Genomic DNA, 15,267 nt, shown 5'->3' with positions numbered 1-15,267 from the left:
CTGGGTAGCAGCTCTTTGGGGTCTTGGACAGAGGTCTTTCTCATCATCAGCTGCCTGATCCATTAATACAATACAATAGCGATGCAGTGAGTATTTCTAAAAGGCAGTGTATGATGAAAACCCTCCTGCTCAAATACTTCCAGCCTGTTTTGATTCTGGTTCAGATTTGAGTTTCTCTTGGGCTCAAACCATCACTCCTCCTCCGCCTCCGCCTCTCTGCAAGATGGGAGGAGAAAAGCAGCAATCTCTGACAATTTTCACCCTCCCTTCCCCACAGGTGGGCAGGGTTTGTGGCACCGAGCGAGGGCTCACCTGGACGGGTGCCTCTCACCTGCTTCAGCCGGCCTTTGACCCGCCCTTGGTCAGGGAGGACAATGGATGGCCAGCCAGGGGTGGGGCAAAGGCCAAAGAAAAGAGACTGACCCCTTTGTCCAAGCCTCTTTTGGTTTTCTTCCTTCCAGGATTCCTGACAATTGCTTGTGAATGGGAGTAGTAACCTCTGGCAGGTAAGAAAGAAAAGAGGCTCTGCACATGTGCAAAACTCCATTTTCGTGGCAGGATCACGGGAGTTGTAGCTTTAAAAAAAAATGTGAGCAAACACAAATTATAGTTATATCCTGTCCACCTTTTTCTCCTTATCTCATCATCCAGATTGCTGCATGTGACCGCAATACAAACATTCCCCCCCCACCTCCTTTTCTGCCCTCCCTCTTTGAGAAATAAGCCCTGCTTCTCTCCCCCCCCCCCATGTTGCCATTTCAATGGTATGGAGCAGATCTCTCAACTGCAAGTGGGTGGAGATATGCAAAATGAGGAAGTTCTCTGAAGTCTGCATGCAATGCAGTTCAATAACTTGCATGGGGTGCAGAGAAGAACAAAGAGGCGTCTATTTCCCCGGGACTTTACTTCTCTCCCCGCCGCACACACGCACATGCACAAGTGTCAAGTTCCTCACACCCACTTTAATAGGAGAGTTGTATACTTCTCTTTGCCCTCACCATATTCTGGGTTATTCCTTCCCCCTCCCCTCCTCTTAGATGCAACGAACAGCTTTGAACTGCCATGAACTTGCCGCACAGGCCCATCTGATTCCCATTTCCTGTGGAGTAATGAGCAGGGCTATCCAATGACCTAAGTGGTCCTTTCCTTAACACCCTTCCAGGAGGCACGGCCAGACCAGCCACAAACACATTCCCCAGCTGCCCCCACATGCCACGGACTGCACACATTTCCTCATTATACGTCCATTATTTTGCCGCAATTACTTGAAACGATTAAAATTCAAATTTTCTCGAAAGGGTTGCCCTTATCCAACTTTCCCAATGTTTAAATAATCAGGCGGGGGAAACTTCAAAGGGCAGCAGCGAGAGCCTGGCCAATAAACGCTGCATCGTTATCCAATGGCTATCGCTAGCATGTGTTGCCTCGATGCAATTTATTTTCCAATAGGAGCCAGGCTGTTCTCTGAAGGCTGTGCCAGGTGTGGCTGAATTTTGCCCAGGTGGAGGGGAAGGATTGGGAAGCTGCTTTTCACGGAAATAAGCAGAGCGTTCAGCAATGCGATTGTTTCAAATCGGCCCTTTGAACCTGATTGACAGCTTTAAAGAACATATCCTCTCCTAATTCATAAGCTTTAAAAAAAATCAGACTGGATGTGAGTGCAAGGGGAGGGTGAAGGGCTGATAATGTCATGCTAACCTCAGCTTTAGCAAGTGCGGTCGACTTGGTGAGGACTAAGGGCTGTTTCACAAGTCCTGTTTGAGCATTCAGGTGCATGCCTTAGTAGCATGAGACAAGGGAAATCGGTCCACATGAGTAAGAGCCAGTGGCCCATTTTTACAAATGTCCTGCCCTCATAGTGACCACCCAGATGCATACCCTCCAACATTCCTCAGATAAAAATAGTGACACTTCTCACTCACTCCCAACCAACCCTCCTGGATCTGCCATTTTTTGTGCCCCCCCCCCCCGTCCCACATTTCCGCCAACGGGACACACACCCACACCCCGCACTGTCCTGAGAAAACCCGTTAATCCTGATTTTATTTTATTCTTTGTAGATTTACAAAAAGAAAAACAGACACTAATAAATAAATTTTAGAAAGGGGCGAGAATAGATGTGGATGCACAAAGCATTAAAAAATAAATCAATCAAGACCGCTTGAGTTTCTCAAGTCACAGTCTCAAGTGAGGGCAAAAAGAATTGCATTCTGGTAAGATAACAATGATGTAAGGTTGCCAGTTTTTAAATTGACAGGCAAACATTTGCCACTGCACAGATAAGCATCGTCCTTAATTATCTGCTCTTTACACTAAGGTTCTAGGTTGAGGTACAGCGATTGAAACATTATGTTAGGAACAGTTTAGAACAACGTACAGTTACAAAAACAAGGTGGTTCCTTAAAAATATACATCTCAGGTGTTGAAAGCCAGGGTAAAGAAGTGCAGTTGCCTGTTATAATATTAGGAAATTGATGCATGTTGGAACCAGCTTGGAAGGTGATAAGTCATCATAGTGACTGAGCACTGAAATGGTCAGGATTCTGCTGCCTCCTTCTGATATAGGTGTAGACTGGGGACTAGAGATGGGTGGATTTGTCAATTATGGTTTTTCTCAGTTTCTCAGTTTTCCAACCTTAAGTTCCATTTTGCAACATTTTTGCATCAACTACAATTTGTGATTTCTTCAGAAAAAGACTTCATGAAAGTTCACCAGTTTCGGTCTTCATTTATCCCAATTCACGCATTTGTGTAAGCAATTTTGCTAAACGCAATATTTTTGCAAGCAATTTTCCAAAACACCTTTTTTCTGTTTTTTTTTAAGGGGGGGGGAGAAACATGCATTTTTACATACACACTTCCCCACTAATAAGTGCACATTTTGGGGCTTGGAAATCAGCACTGCGAAATTTTGAGAACTGCAAACTCCGGAGGGTAGCTGTTTTTCATTTTGCATAATGTTTTGGAGAAGTGAAAATTGGGGATGTTCACATTAAAAAAACGCAAGCCAAGCTGAGCTTCTCCCACCCCCCGCATCCCTCCCAGAAACTGATCAAAAGGAAAATAAAAGAATGTTTCCGTGGCCTTACCATCCGCCTTAAACCACATCTATTAAGAGGCAGAACCACGAGAGTGCAGGAGGAAATAATAACGGAGGGGACCTTTTCTATTTAAAATTAAGGAGCAAAGCAAGGCAGGGCTCTGCCTTTGTTTGGTTTTATTTATTTGTCTGGCTGTTTCATAAAACTGTTTAAAAATAACCTCTCCTCCTCCCTGCACCGCCGCCACCCCCCCCCCATCAAAACCCCATTGGAACATGGAGCCATTTAAATTCTTATTTGGCACCTTCCCATTTCTGTTGATTATGGTGTTGTGTGTGATCCTGTCCGTCCTCTTACTGCTGTTCAGCCTTTATCTGCTGCTAGTTTCCGTCCAACTGCTGTGGTTACTCATGGGGCTGGCTTGACAGCTGCAGAGCCCAGATGCCAAGCGCTGGCAAGGCTTCCTTCAGCAGCAGCCACAGCAGCATTGTGTGGGGGGATAGGGAGCAGGCAGTGGAGGGGTAGAGATGGCCTCCTTTTGGTTTCCATCCTTGGCTCCCAGGATAGGATAACAGCCCAGCAGCCGGCAGAGAGAGAGAGAGAGGGAGGGAGGGAGGGAGGGAGAGAGAGAGAGAGAGAGAGAGAGAGAGAGAGAGAGAGAGAGTTTTTTCCATTGTCATATCCTGTTAATATTTTTATCTCCCCCCTCCTCCTGCTGCTAGATGCTAAGGGGCTGACCTTTGTTCTGCTGCCCCCCTCTGCTTGAGGTCTTGGCAAGCTGCTTCCAGTCAGAGTCGACAGTATTAGGCTGGGCAGGCCAAAGGTCTGACACAGGATAAGGCAGCTTAAAGTAGAGAAGGCTGGTGCCAACTTACCCCCCCCCCAGCAAATTAATAATAATAATAATAATTAAAAAAATGTATTTCTATCCCGCCCTCCCCAGCTGAAGCCGGGCTCAGAGCAGCTAACAACAGTAAAATAATACAGCATTCTAAAATCAATTCATTATAAAATCAGTTCAAATCAAATTAATGACAACCATTGGGCAAGAAGAAGAAGAGTTTGGATTTGATATCCTGCTTTATCACTACCCAAAGGAATCTCAAAGCGGCTAACATTCTCCTTTCCCTTCCTCCCCAACAACAAACACTCTGTGAGGTGAGTGGGGCTGAGAGACTTCAAAGAAGTGTGACTAGCCCAAGGTCACCCAGCAGCTGCGTGTGGAGGAGCGGGGAAGCAAACCCGGTTCACCAGATTACGAGGCTACCACTCTTAACCACTACACCACATCTGTGAGGATTACCAAAGGATTGCCAAATTTGTTGGCGCCTTTGTGACATCTTTGTGGCCTGTTGGGGTTGTAGGCATTGGGCACCAGGTGACTGTGTTTGGGGGTCCGTGTACTCATGTTTTGCCATTGATTGTCTTGTGGACACAATGAAGATGGTGCACAGGCTCTTTATAGCATCTAACAGGTGTCTCTACAACCTCACCTGAGCCATGGAAAGCCTCACATCAAGGGAGATGAATATAAGGAAGAACATATGAACGTGAGAACATACGAATGACCTGCTGGATGAGGCCAGTGGCCCATCTAGTTCAGCATGCTGTTCTCACAGTGGGAGAAACCCAAAAACAGGACCTGCACATTCTGCACTCCTGATATTCAGAAGTACAGTATTACTGCCCCTCTAACATTTCTCCTATGAAAATAGGGACATCCTATGATGATTATAACTTTATTATTTATAAAATAAAGCTGCTTCAATCATATATAAAAACATAATACAGTGGCACCTCAGGTTAAGAACTTAATTCGTTCCGGAGGTCCGTTCTTAACCTGAAACTGTTCTTAACCTGAAGCACCACTTTAGCTAATGGGGCCTCCTGCTGCCACCGTGCTGCCACCGCACGATTTCTGTTCTCATCCTGAAGCAAAGTTCTAAACCCAAGGTACTATTTCTGGGTTAGTGGAGTCTGTAACTTGAAGCATCTGTAACCTGAAGAATCTGTAACCTGAGGTACCACTGTACAGTCATTTTCGAACAGCTTAGTTCCCAGACATTTTGGCTCTCAAATGTCTCCAACCCAGAAGTGACTGCTCCAGTTTGCGAACTATTTTTGGAAGCCAAATGTCCGACGGGGCTTCTGTGGCTTCCGATTGGCTGCTGCAGCCAATTAGAAGCTGCACTTTGGTTTCCAATGGACTTTTAAAAAAAAACTAAAAAAAACCTTCTCTATACAAGGCTGCCTTTAGATGTCTTATAAAGTTGTAGAGTTACTTATCTCCTTGGCTTGGGGTGTCACATAACTCCATACCCTCCAACATTTCTCTGATGAAAAGTGTGCCATTTCCAGGATCAAATCAGAAACCAGGATGGCTTCTGTAAGTCCAGGACTGTCCCTGGAAAATAGGGACACTTGGAGGGTCTGCTACTATGGAGGCAGATCCGGTAGCCATTGATAGGCAGGCAGGCAGGGGCTAACTGAGGAGAGACTGTGGCTGGTGGGGGCAGTACCTCATTCACCCTAATGGACCAGCCCCCTCCCCCCCGCCCGTTATACAGTAACACTTTATGAAACACCAAAACAAGAGAGTCTTGTAGCGCCTTAAAGATCCAGCATTTTCATTATGGCATGTGGTTCCAGCGTTTTGCTTCCCCTAAAGCATAAAGCGGCCATTTCTTCCAGTCTGTTCAGCGCTGTAGGTTTTGCGCGCCAGACCTGCTTTTCAGAACTTTGGTGTATAGAATCAACAGCTTGCTGGCTGGAATGCTGTTTGGGGTTGGCGTGGGGGGAGAGAAATGCAGAAGGAGGATTGTGTTTGCAGGGGAAAAAAGGAAAGGAAAAAAAAAACCCTCAATGGATTAGTCAGTCTGTTAAGCTTTTCTCTCTGGCTAGCATGCCCTAGATTGCAAGTCGCTGCTTTTTCCACCACCAATTTCCTAAATTTTCTTTTGAGGGGGGGGGGGACGAACAAACAAACGTCTTTGGTTCTAATGTTATTCCTCCTTTCCCTCTAAAAATAAATAAATCTTATTCTTGTTTATGAAGGATGGAGCTTCCCCCCCCCTCCCCATACAGTCCCCCCCCCCATTGGCTTTCCATTTCAACCAAGTTAAAACAACAGCAACAAAGTAGTCCTGGCCTATTTCAGATTATTTAATCCTCTTTAGTCGTCTTTGAATCTCAGGCTTACAAGTTATTTAGTGCTTTCCAATAAGTATCTGAGCTCATTCAGGGACACATCTGTACCAAAGTTTTATTTTGTGATCTAGCCTGTGTGTTGTCGCCGTTATCTCGCTGACAGTAGGAGGCATTGGCTAGGTTGGCGTTTTGACGCCGGATCACATTAATTTCTAATGTCTGCATTTAGACTGCCGCCTTAAGCCGCGGGGGACGACAACAACAGCAGTTTATATATATATGTATTCCCTTCAAGGTTCAAGAAGGCTTCTTTGGAATGCATAAGGTTCCCTTTCAGGACCAAAAAAAGCTGTATTCTTACATGAATGAAAATGGGGACCATACAGTAGTGCTTTTTTAAAACAATAACAACAATTAAGCCTTTCCTCATCTCAGCATATTAAAACTCACACTTAAAACTTAACAGTCAGATTCATAACAAAGCATTACTTCCATCAACAGCTCAGCAACTCTCAGCAGGTGGAAGCACAAGAATAAAAGCAATCTGCAATCTGTGTGGAATCTCCAGGCTGAGAAATACACCTTGCCTCTCATTACCATTTTCTGGAGAACACTGCAAGAGGGCTATTGTCCGCAGACTCCTCTGAAGCCAGAGGCATTTGGTTGGCCACTGTGGAAACCAAGAGCCCTTGGGTATGATTTAATAAAGGCTCTTCTTCTCAGGATGTGGGTGGCACTGTGGTCTAAACCACTGAGCTTCTTGGGCTTGCTGATCAGAAGGTTGGCAGTTCAAATCCCCGCGACGGAGTGAGCTCCTGTTGCTCAGTCCCAGCTCCTGCCAACCTAGCAGTTCGAAAGCACGCCAATACAAGTAGATAAATAGGTACCACTGTGGCGGGAAGGTAAATGGCATTTCTTTGTGCTCTGGTTTCCTTCATGGTGTCCCGTTGCGCCAGAAGAGGTTTAGTCATGCTGGCCACATGACCCGGAAAACAGTCTGTGGACAAATGCCAGCTCCTTTGGCCTGAAAGCGAGATGAGCAACCATATAGTCTCCTTTGACTGGACTTAAGTGTCCAGGGGTCCTTTACCTTTTTTACCTTCTTCTCAGGTGTGCGTGCTGAGCATGCTGCTTTGTGGAAGTGGGTAGAGAACAACTTACAACCACCAGGAACAACAGCTTCCACATGTGCTGCATCAGGAAAATTTGGGGTTTCGCATGGTAGGACAGAGTTTCATACAAAGATGTGCTCTCCCAAGCCCACATTCCCAGCACATTCTCACTCCTATCTCAGTGACGTCTAAGCTGGCTTGGTCATGTCCACAGAATGCAAAATGGCAGGATCCCCGAGGTGTTGTCTTCAGGCACCAGGCCTGTTGGCAGACAAACTCTGAATTATAAAGATGTCTGCAAACATGACATTAAGGCTGGCAACATTAACCCCACTGTTTGGGAATCCCTTGCAGATGACCGCACTGCCTGGAGACAATCAGTCATATTATGGATCCACAGGAGTGACCAGAGAAGGATTGATCACTGGGAGGAGGGCAGAGAGAAGAAAGGGCATGCTGCATCTGTAAAAGCGAAACCAGACTCCTTCATCTGCCCCAGCTGCAACAAAACATGTCTCTCCTGTATCGGTCTCTACAGCCACAGCTGGTGCTGCAACCTCTCAGCAGTGTGACTTAACCCTCAAAGGCACACTTCTCCATTATCTCCCGAGACAGACGGATGCCAATCTTCTTCTCATGTTCTCAGTCAAGCATCTCAAAAGAAATATGAGAGGAGCAATCACATCCATCGTCTGGGAGGACATTCCAGAGCTTTGGCGCAACGGCGTCACTTCTCACGGTGGATGTTCTTAGGGCCAGCAAGTGTCACAAGGTGCTAATGGTGTTGCCTGCATCATGCCATGATGTAGTAATTAATTAATTAAGTGTGGGGGTGGGGAACAGGGCAGTGTTCCTTGGGAAACCTTCTCACCATGATTGAAATAGCAGTGCCCCCTCCTCAGGTACTGCTTTGGGATAACAGCTCTCACTGACCATCACAACCCATGCCTATAGTTTGATAAAGAAAAAGCCTGCAAAGCAATGCACTGACGCTGCACACATTTAGAGTCAGGCCCTGGTGTTTTTAAAAGAAGCTTCTGGAAGCAGGACCTGGCCTGTAGACTTGAGAAGCTAGTTGTTAACCTACAAAGAATGCCTAAAATGAGTAAGTTTGAGCTTTTGCTACAAGATTGCTTCCTGGCAAGCGGAAATTGAGCCTCAAAGTCCTGAGGGACACCCTGCCACTAGAGATTCATCAGGCGCGTTGAGTGCCAACTTGCAAATGCCTGGTGAAAACTTTTCTGCTCCACCAAGCCTATGCAGACAATTAAGAGAACATCACCCACAATGGCTCTCATTGTGTTTTTAATTTATTTTCGCTTTTAACTTGTATTTAACTTTTGTATTATTTTACCACATGACTTTATGTTTTTTATATTGTTGCAAACCGCTGCAATATATATATATATTTGTGATACAGCGGTACGTAGATATTTTTTAATAAAAAAATAAAGAAGCAGTACAAGGGTGTTGCTTTTGTAGTTAGAACTGGCTGTAGGAAGAACACATGACGGCATGTTATATGCATTTAATTAAGCACTGATCAACTGCTTAGAAGCCATTTTGGCATACAAGCGGCATGCCAATTAATTAATTAATTAGTCAACCAATCATTCTCATCCTTCTTTCCTAAATAGAAAATCTGGGTTGACCTTCATTTCACCTCTGCCAAAATCCTGATGGAGATTAGGCCACTGCTCAGTTTCATAGATGATTTATAAATGCATACCTCCAACATTTCTCTGACGAAGATAAGGATGTCCTATTTAATAATAATAATAATAATAGTAATAATAATAATAATAATAATAATAATAATAATAATAATAATAATAATATTCATAGCCTGCCCATCTGACTGGGTTGCCTCAGCCACTCTGGGTGGCTTCCAACATATACAAAAACATAATAAAAAAGATAACCATTAAACAGGGCCAGATGTCTTCTAAAGTTTGTATAGTTACTTATCTCCTTGGCTTGTGGGGGTCGCATAACTCTATACCCTCCAATATTTCCCAGATGACAATAGGGGTGTCTTCTGCAAAGCAGGGATGCGGGTGGCGCTGTGGGTTAAACCACAGAGCCTAGGACTTGCCGATCAGAAGGTCGGCAGTTTGAATCCCCACAAGCTCCTTTTGTTCAGCCCCTGCTCCTGCCAACCTAGCAGTTCGAAAGCACGTCAAAGTGCAAGTAGATAAATAGGTACCACTCCGGCGGGAAGGTAAACGGCATTTCCGTGCGCTGCTCTGGTTCGCCAGAAGCGGCTTAGTCATGCTGGCCACATGACCCAGAAGCTATACGCCAGCTCCCTCGGCCAATAAAGCGAGATGAGTGCCACAACCCCAGAGTTGTCCACGACTGGACCTAATGGTCAGGGGTCCCTTTACCTTTACCTTTAACACTAACATTGTCTGCTAGACATGCAAAAGCAGGACAAATCAGAGGCCAGGACGACTTCTGTAAATCGGGGACTGTCCCTGGAAAATAGGGACACTTGGAGGGTCAGTAAGTGCTTAACAATGTCCGCAACTTGTGGCTCAACCACGGGCTGCTATTCATGATAGCTGTGCTCCACCTCCGTTGTCGGGGGCAGTATACAGTGGTACCTTGGGTTAAGAACTTAATTCATTCCGGAGGTCCGTTCTTAACCTGAAACTGTTCATAACCTGAGGTACCACTTTAGCTAATGGGGCCTCCCGCTGCCGCACGATTTCTGTTCTCATCCTGAAGCAAAGTTCTTAACCTGAGGTACTATTTCTGTGTTAGCGGAGTCTGTAACCTGAAGCGTATGTAACCTGAGGTACCACTTTATATCCTCTGGATACCAGCTGCCGGGATTCACAAGTGACAAGAGCGCTGTTGCGCTCCAGTCCTGTTTCTGGGCTTCCCAGAGCCATTTGGTTGGTCTCTGTGAAAAGACTGGCCTTATTGCGCAGGCTCTCCTTAGGTTCTTAAGGTCTGTGCTGCTCTGTGTGGGTGTGGGGAGTCTTCAGTTGGAGTTCACTTCTGGTGAGGCTCCATGAAATTCACACCGTTCATCTGCCAGAAGGAGAGAGAGACTGAGAGATCGTTGATTTCCGACTCAACTGTTGCTGCAGAATGTGTGAGAGAAATTGGCTGCCCCTGTTAGTAGTTGGGACAAGTTCGGAAGTTCTAATAAAATGTTATTGCTTATTTAAAAGTGACTGCATTACCCTGCACTGTATATTCTGGTGATAAATCAAATGGTTGGGATAAAGTGCAGCTGGTGTAGGATATTCTAAGTAATTTGTCTGTTTCACCCCACATCCATCCCTGCCTTGGACCATCTAGGCAAGTCATATGTTCCTGTATTCCGTAGGTAGGAGAATAGGCAAAGCTGACTTATGCTGAATCAAGCCATTCACTCACGTAGCTCAGTATTGTCTGTCCTGAGTGCCAGAAGTTCTCCAGCATTTCAGACATGGGACATTGCCTGGAGAAGCAGAAGACTGAACCTGGGACCTTCTGAATGGCCTTCTGTCAGGGATGCTTTAGTTGAGATTCCTGCATCAAAGGGGGTTGGACTGGACGCCTCTCAGGGCTCCTTCCAACTCTACAAATCTAGGAATGCAAAGCAGATGTTCTGCCACCTGAGCTCTGTGTCAGGAGTGCGTGCAGGAACCAGGCCCTGTGACCAATAGGACTCTGCAGGCCTGGGGCCTTCCTAAGTTTGTTCTGAAGAGGCAAGGCGTGGCCACACAGGTGAGGCCAAATGGTAACTCACAGCACCTGGTGGCAAGAGCTGGGAAGGGATATAGAGTCAGCATTTCCTTTCAGCTCTTTGCCACAGCAACATGTCCCCTGCTTTGCTGCATTTGGTTCCTTGACTCCTTGCTTCTTGATCCTTGAATCCCTGACTTCATGACTCCTTGCTTCTTGAAACTCGTACCCTTGACTTCTGGACTCCCGTTCCTGCTCCCACCCCGCCATCTTGCCCCCGGTCCTGACGTCCCCAGCCGGGACTTTGATCGCTCGTGAACTGGACCGTGACACTCTGGCCCTTCCACACTGTGGAAGCTGACAAGCCACTTAGATGCCAAGCTAAGCTGGCCTTCGTTTGACCACCAGGGCACAAGTTAGGGCAACAACCCTCTGAAAGGAATGCAGGTCATAGGAACCATATGCATCTAAGTGGCTTGTCAACTTCCACAGTGTGGAAGGTTACAGTATTGGAGTAGGACCTGGAGACCAGGGTTAAAATCCTTGCTCAGCCGTAATACTTAGCCGACAACCTTGGGCCAGTCGCTTCCTCTCAGCCTACCTCACAGGGTTGCTGTGAAGGTGAAATGGGGGAGGACAAGAACTGTGTAAGCCAACTTGGAGAAAAGGTGGAATATAAATGTAAAAGAAATAAACATCACAGGAGCCCTTGAATTGAGATAAGGGTCCAAATCATGGAACCACCACAGTCCGTCCTTCCTTCCCCATAAATCAAGCACTGAGCACAACCAACTTGTGCCTTCTTCAGCTCCCCCCACCCTTACAATGAGCACTGCAAGGAGCAGCAAGGAGAATTGGGGGCACTGTGGGGGGTTGTCAGGTTCAGGCAGAGCAGTGATTGTGTGACAACATTCCATTTGGAAGGGATGCCTTCCCCTGTTATGACTTCCTCCAGTTCAAAGTGTCAGGCAAATAAATGGTAAGCACACCTATATATTGCAGGTCTCTGGTATCATAGCAGGGCAGGTGCAAAGCCAAATTGGAGTTAGCAGAGACTGAAGAAAGTTGTTGTGTGCTGATGTAGGCCATAAGAGAGAACGCAGAGTCCCTGACCCCCACAGACCTTGCAAACTAAGTGCAAAATGGTACAACTCAAGCACAACATGTGCTAGGTGAAGAGTGGACAGGTTTAATTTAGCCCAGAATGATGGAGATTTCCTAGAGAATGGCAGTGTTTCTTAGTTTGGCCAGCTAGAGCTGATAAATCATTTCCCTCTAATGATCCAGAAAAGGTGCTTAGCATTTCTGCCGCGATGGCAGCTCTCAGTGATTAACAAGGCAAAACACAAAAACAACCCATCAGCAAAAAAAAACACCTTGTGAGCCTTAAACACACACACACACACACACACACACACACACACACACACACACACACACTGATGTGACCAGTTTTGTGTCAAATGCTGTTTTCCTTCTGTCTGCCAAAGGGCTTAAGAACCAAGCTTGCTTCCTATGGAATGGAGAAGAAAATGCTCATTTACTTTGGCAGGAGGGGAAACGGGTTTTAATATCCACTGAAAAAGCAAAGAGAATGTTTTCAATGCCTGAGTTTCCCAGCCAAATTGCTTGCAGTGCAGAAATGTTGCAGGGATTTCTAGAAACCTTCAGCCAGCCCCTTCGGACGTTTTGTAAAGGCATAGCTTTTTGCTCAGGCTTTCCCTGACCCCTTGGTTTGATTTGTTTTGATAATACCCTTTTACTGGTTTTTATGCTTCTGATACTTATTATTTTTATGTTTCCTTTTTTCCGAATACCACTGAGAAATTTTAAAATATTATGGTAGTTTAGTAAGGATGGTAGCATTCTATGCCAGTACAACTAGGGTGTATTAAGATTTGGTCCTGTTGTGCCAGAGAAAGTAGTGTTTCCTAGGCATACACTACCATAGGAGGTGAAGCTTCCCAGTAGTCTACTCATTTTGGCAAAGGTGGTTGCAAATCTGAGCATGTCAGGAAATTCAGTCTGGGATTTCTGCAGATAAGGTACCGGCTCACTTCTCCCTGTGCCTCTCACTAGCCACAAGAAAGACCTATAGACAATTCCAGCTGGGGCATTTTTTGGAAGTGCAACAGCAGAGATAATCCAGTGTTGAACTTAAGGGTTAATTCTTTTAGTTCTCATGTCAACTAGTCAAGATGGGGATGGGAGGAGGTGCCACTTACTAACCGGCCAGGTGTCATCAGTACACTGATGACACACAGAAATACTTGCCCATAACATTATGTATCAGGAGAAGCTGTGAAAGTGCTAGATCAGTGTTTGCCTACAGTGGTGGGATGGATGAAGGCCAGCAAACTGTCCTTGAATCTTGGAAAGACAGAGGATTTTAGGATGGGTGGTTCCCATGACTGGGAGATAAACAAGTTACCTGTTCTGGATGGGCCTGCCCCTCTGAAGGAGCAAGTGCATAGCTTTGAGGTACTCACAGATGCATCTTTGTCACAACGGTCCTCTGTGGGACATGGGTGGTGCTGTGGTCTAAACCACTGAGCCTCTTGGGCTTGGAAAGTCGGTGGTTTGAATCCGTGCAATGGGGTGAGCTCTCATTGCTCTGTCCCAGCTCCTGCCAACCTAGCAGTTCGAAAGCACACCAGTGCAAGTAGATAAATAGGTACCGCTACAGTGGGAAGGTAAATGGCATTTCCGTGCGCTCTGGCTTGCGTCACAGTGCTCCATTGCGCCAGAAGCGGTTTAGTCATGCTGGCCACATGACCCGCCTGAAAGCAAGATGAGCGCCGCAACCCCATAGTCGCCTTTGACTGGACTTAACCATCCAGGGGTCCTTTACCCCTCTTACCAGTTTGGTTTGGTTTGCCAGCTATGGCTGTTGCTGGACAAGGATAGCTTGGCCACTGTAGTCCACATGTTGGTAACCTTGAGGCTAGATTACTGCAATGTGCTCCATGCAGGGCTGCCCTTGGGCCTGGTTCAGAAGCCCCAGCTGGTGTAGAACACTGGTGGCAGACTGCTGATTGGGGGCACATGACCCACTTGCGGCACCATGGATAAAACATTTCCTTGTAAGAACCTTGAACCTCACTCGGTCGTAAATGGGCAGCCGGTGGAATTGTTTTATCCATGGTGCCACAAGTCAGCCATGTGCCCCCAATCAGCAGTCTGCCACCAAAGAGGGATGCGGGTGGCGCTGTGGGTTAAACCACAGAGCCTAGGACTTGCCGATCAGAAGGTTGGCAGTTCGAATCCCCGTGACGGGGTGAGCTCCCGTTGCTCGGTCCCTGCTCCTGCCAACCTAGCAGTTTGAAAGCACATCAAAGTGCAAGTAGATAAATAGGTACTGCTCTGGCGGGAAGGTAAACGGCATTTCCGTGCGCTGCTCTGGTTTGCCAGAAGCAGCTTAGTCATGCTGGCCACATGACCCGGAAGCTGTACGCCGGTTCCCTTGGCCAATAAAGTGAGATGAGCGCCGCAACCCCAGAGTCGGCCATGACTGGACCTAATGGTCAGGGGTCTCTTTACCTTTATATATTTACAAAGCCCTGAATGACAAATAGGCTTTTGCTGCCTTCATGTGGGCCGTGCCCCCTCTTCTCTTTCCCTCCCTCCCTCCCTCTTACACAAATGCACACTACTCTAGAGACAGCAGATGCAACACACAGCTCACAGGGGCACAGAAATGAACCAGTGTTGCATCAGAAGCAGCAGGATGAACAGAGGACTTGGGTCTGCTTTGTATTTTGGGGAAAGAAAACCTGGCACCCCCACAGGTCCGGAGGACCACTGGTGCTCTACAAAGGGTTGAAATAAGCAACTCTACAGTGCAAGGACTGAGGGAGATGCATTTAGGGGAATTGCGTCTCCTCCTTCAGTCCCCACAGGACCAAAGGGAAGGGGCTGTAACTCATTGGGGGAGTATCTCCTTTGCATACAAGAGGGACAGGTTCGATTCCCAATATCTCTAGGTAGGGCTGGTAAAGACTCCCTACCTGAAACTCTGGAGATCTGCTGTCAGCCAGTGTTGACAATACTGAGTGAGGTGGGTTAATGCTGACTCAGTAGAAGGCAGCTCCTTCTACTTCCTGCGAAATCCCCAATGGCATTGAAGGGAAGGCAGCAACACCAATAACCTCAGCCATTGACTATCTGGGAAATGACTGGGTTTTCATCACCTTGATGGGAGTGAAGCTGCAGCAATAGCCTCCGGACAGCAACGTCACTGCTACTTGTTGGGAGGTGGGGGTTGGGTGAGCCTGGGGCTGTGTGTG

Source organism: Podarcis erhardii (assembly GCF_964252035.2).
Source record: "Podarcis erhardii genome assembly, chromosome: 11".
Classification (NCBI taxonomy): domain Eukaryota; kingdom Metazoa; phylum Chordata; class Lepidosauria; order Squamata; family Lacertidae; genus Podarcis; species Podarcis erhardii.
The sequence above is the reverse complement of the archived record's forward strand: the minus strand, read 5'-3'. Positions refer to the sequence as shown.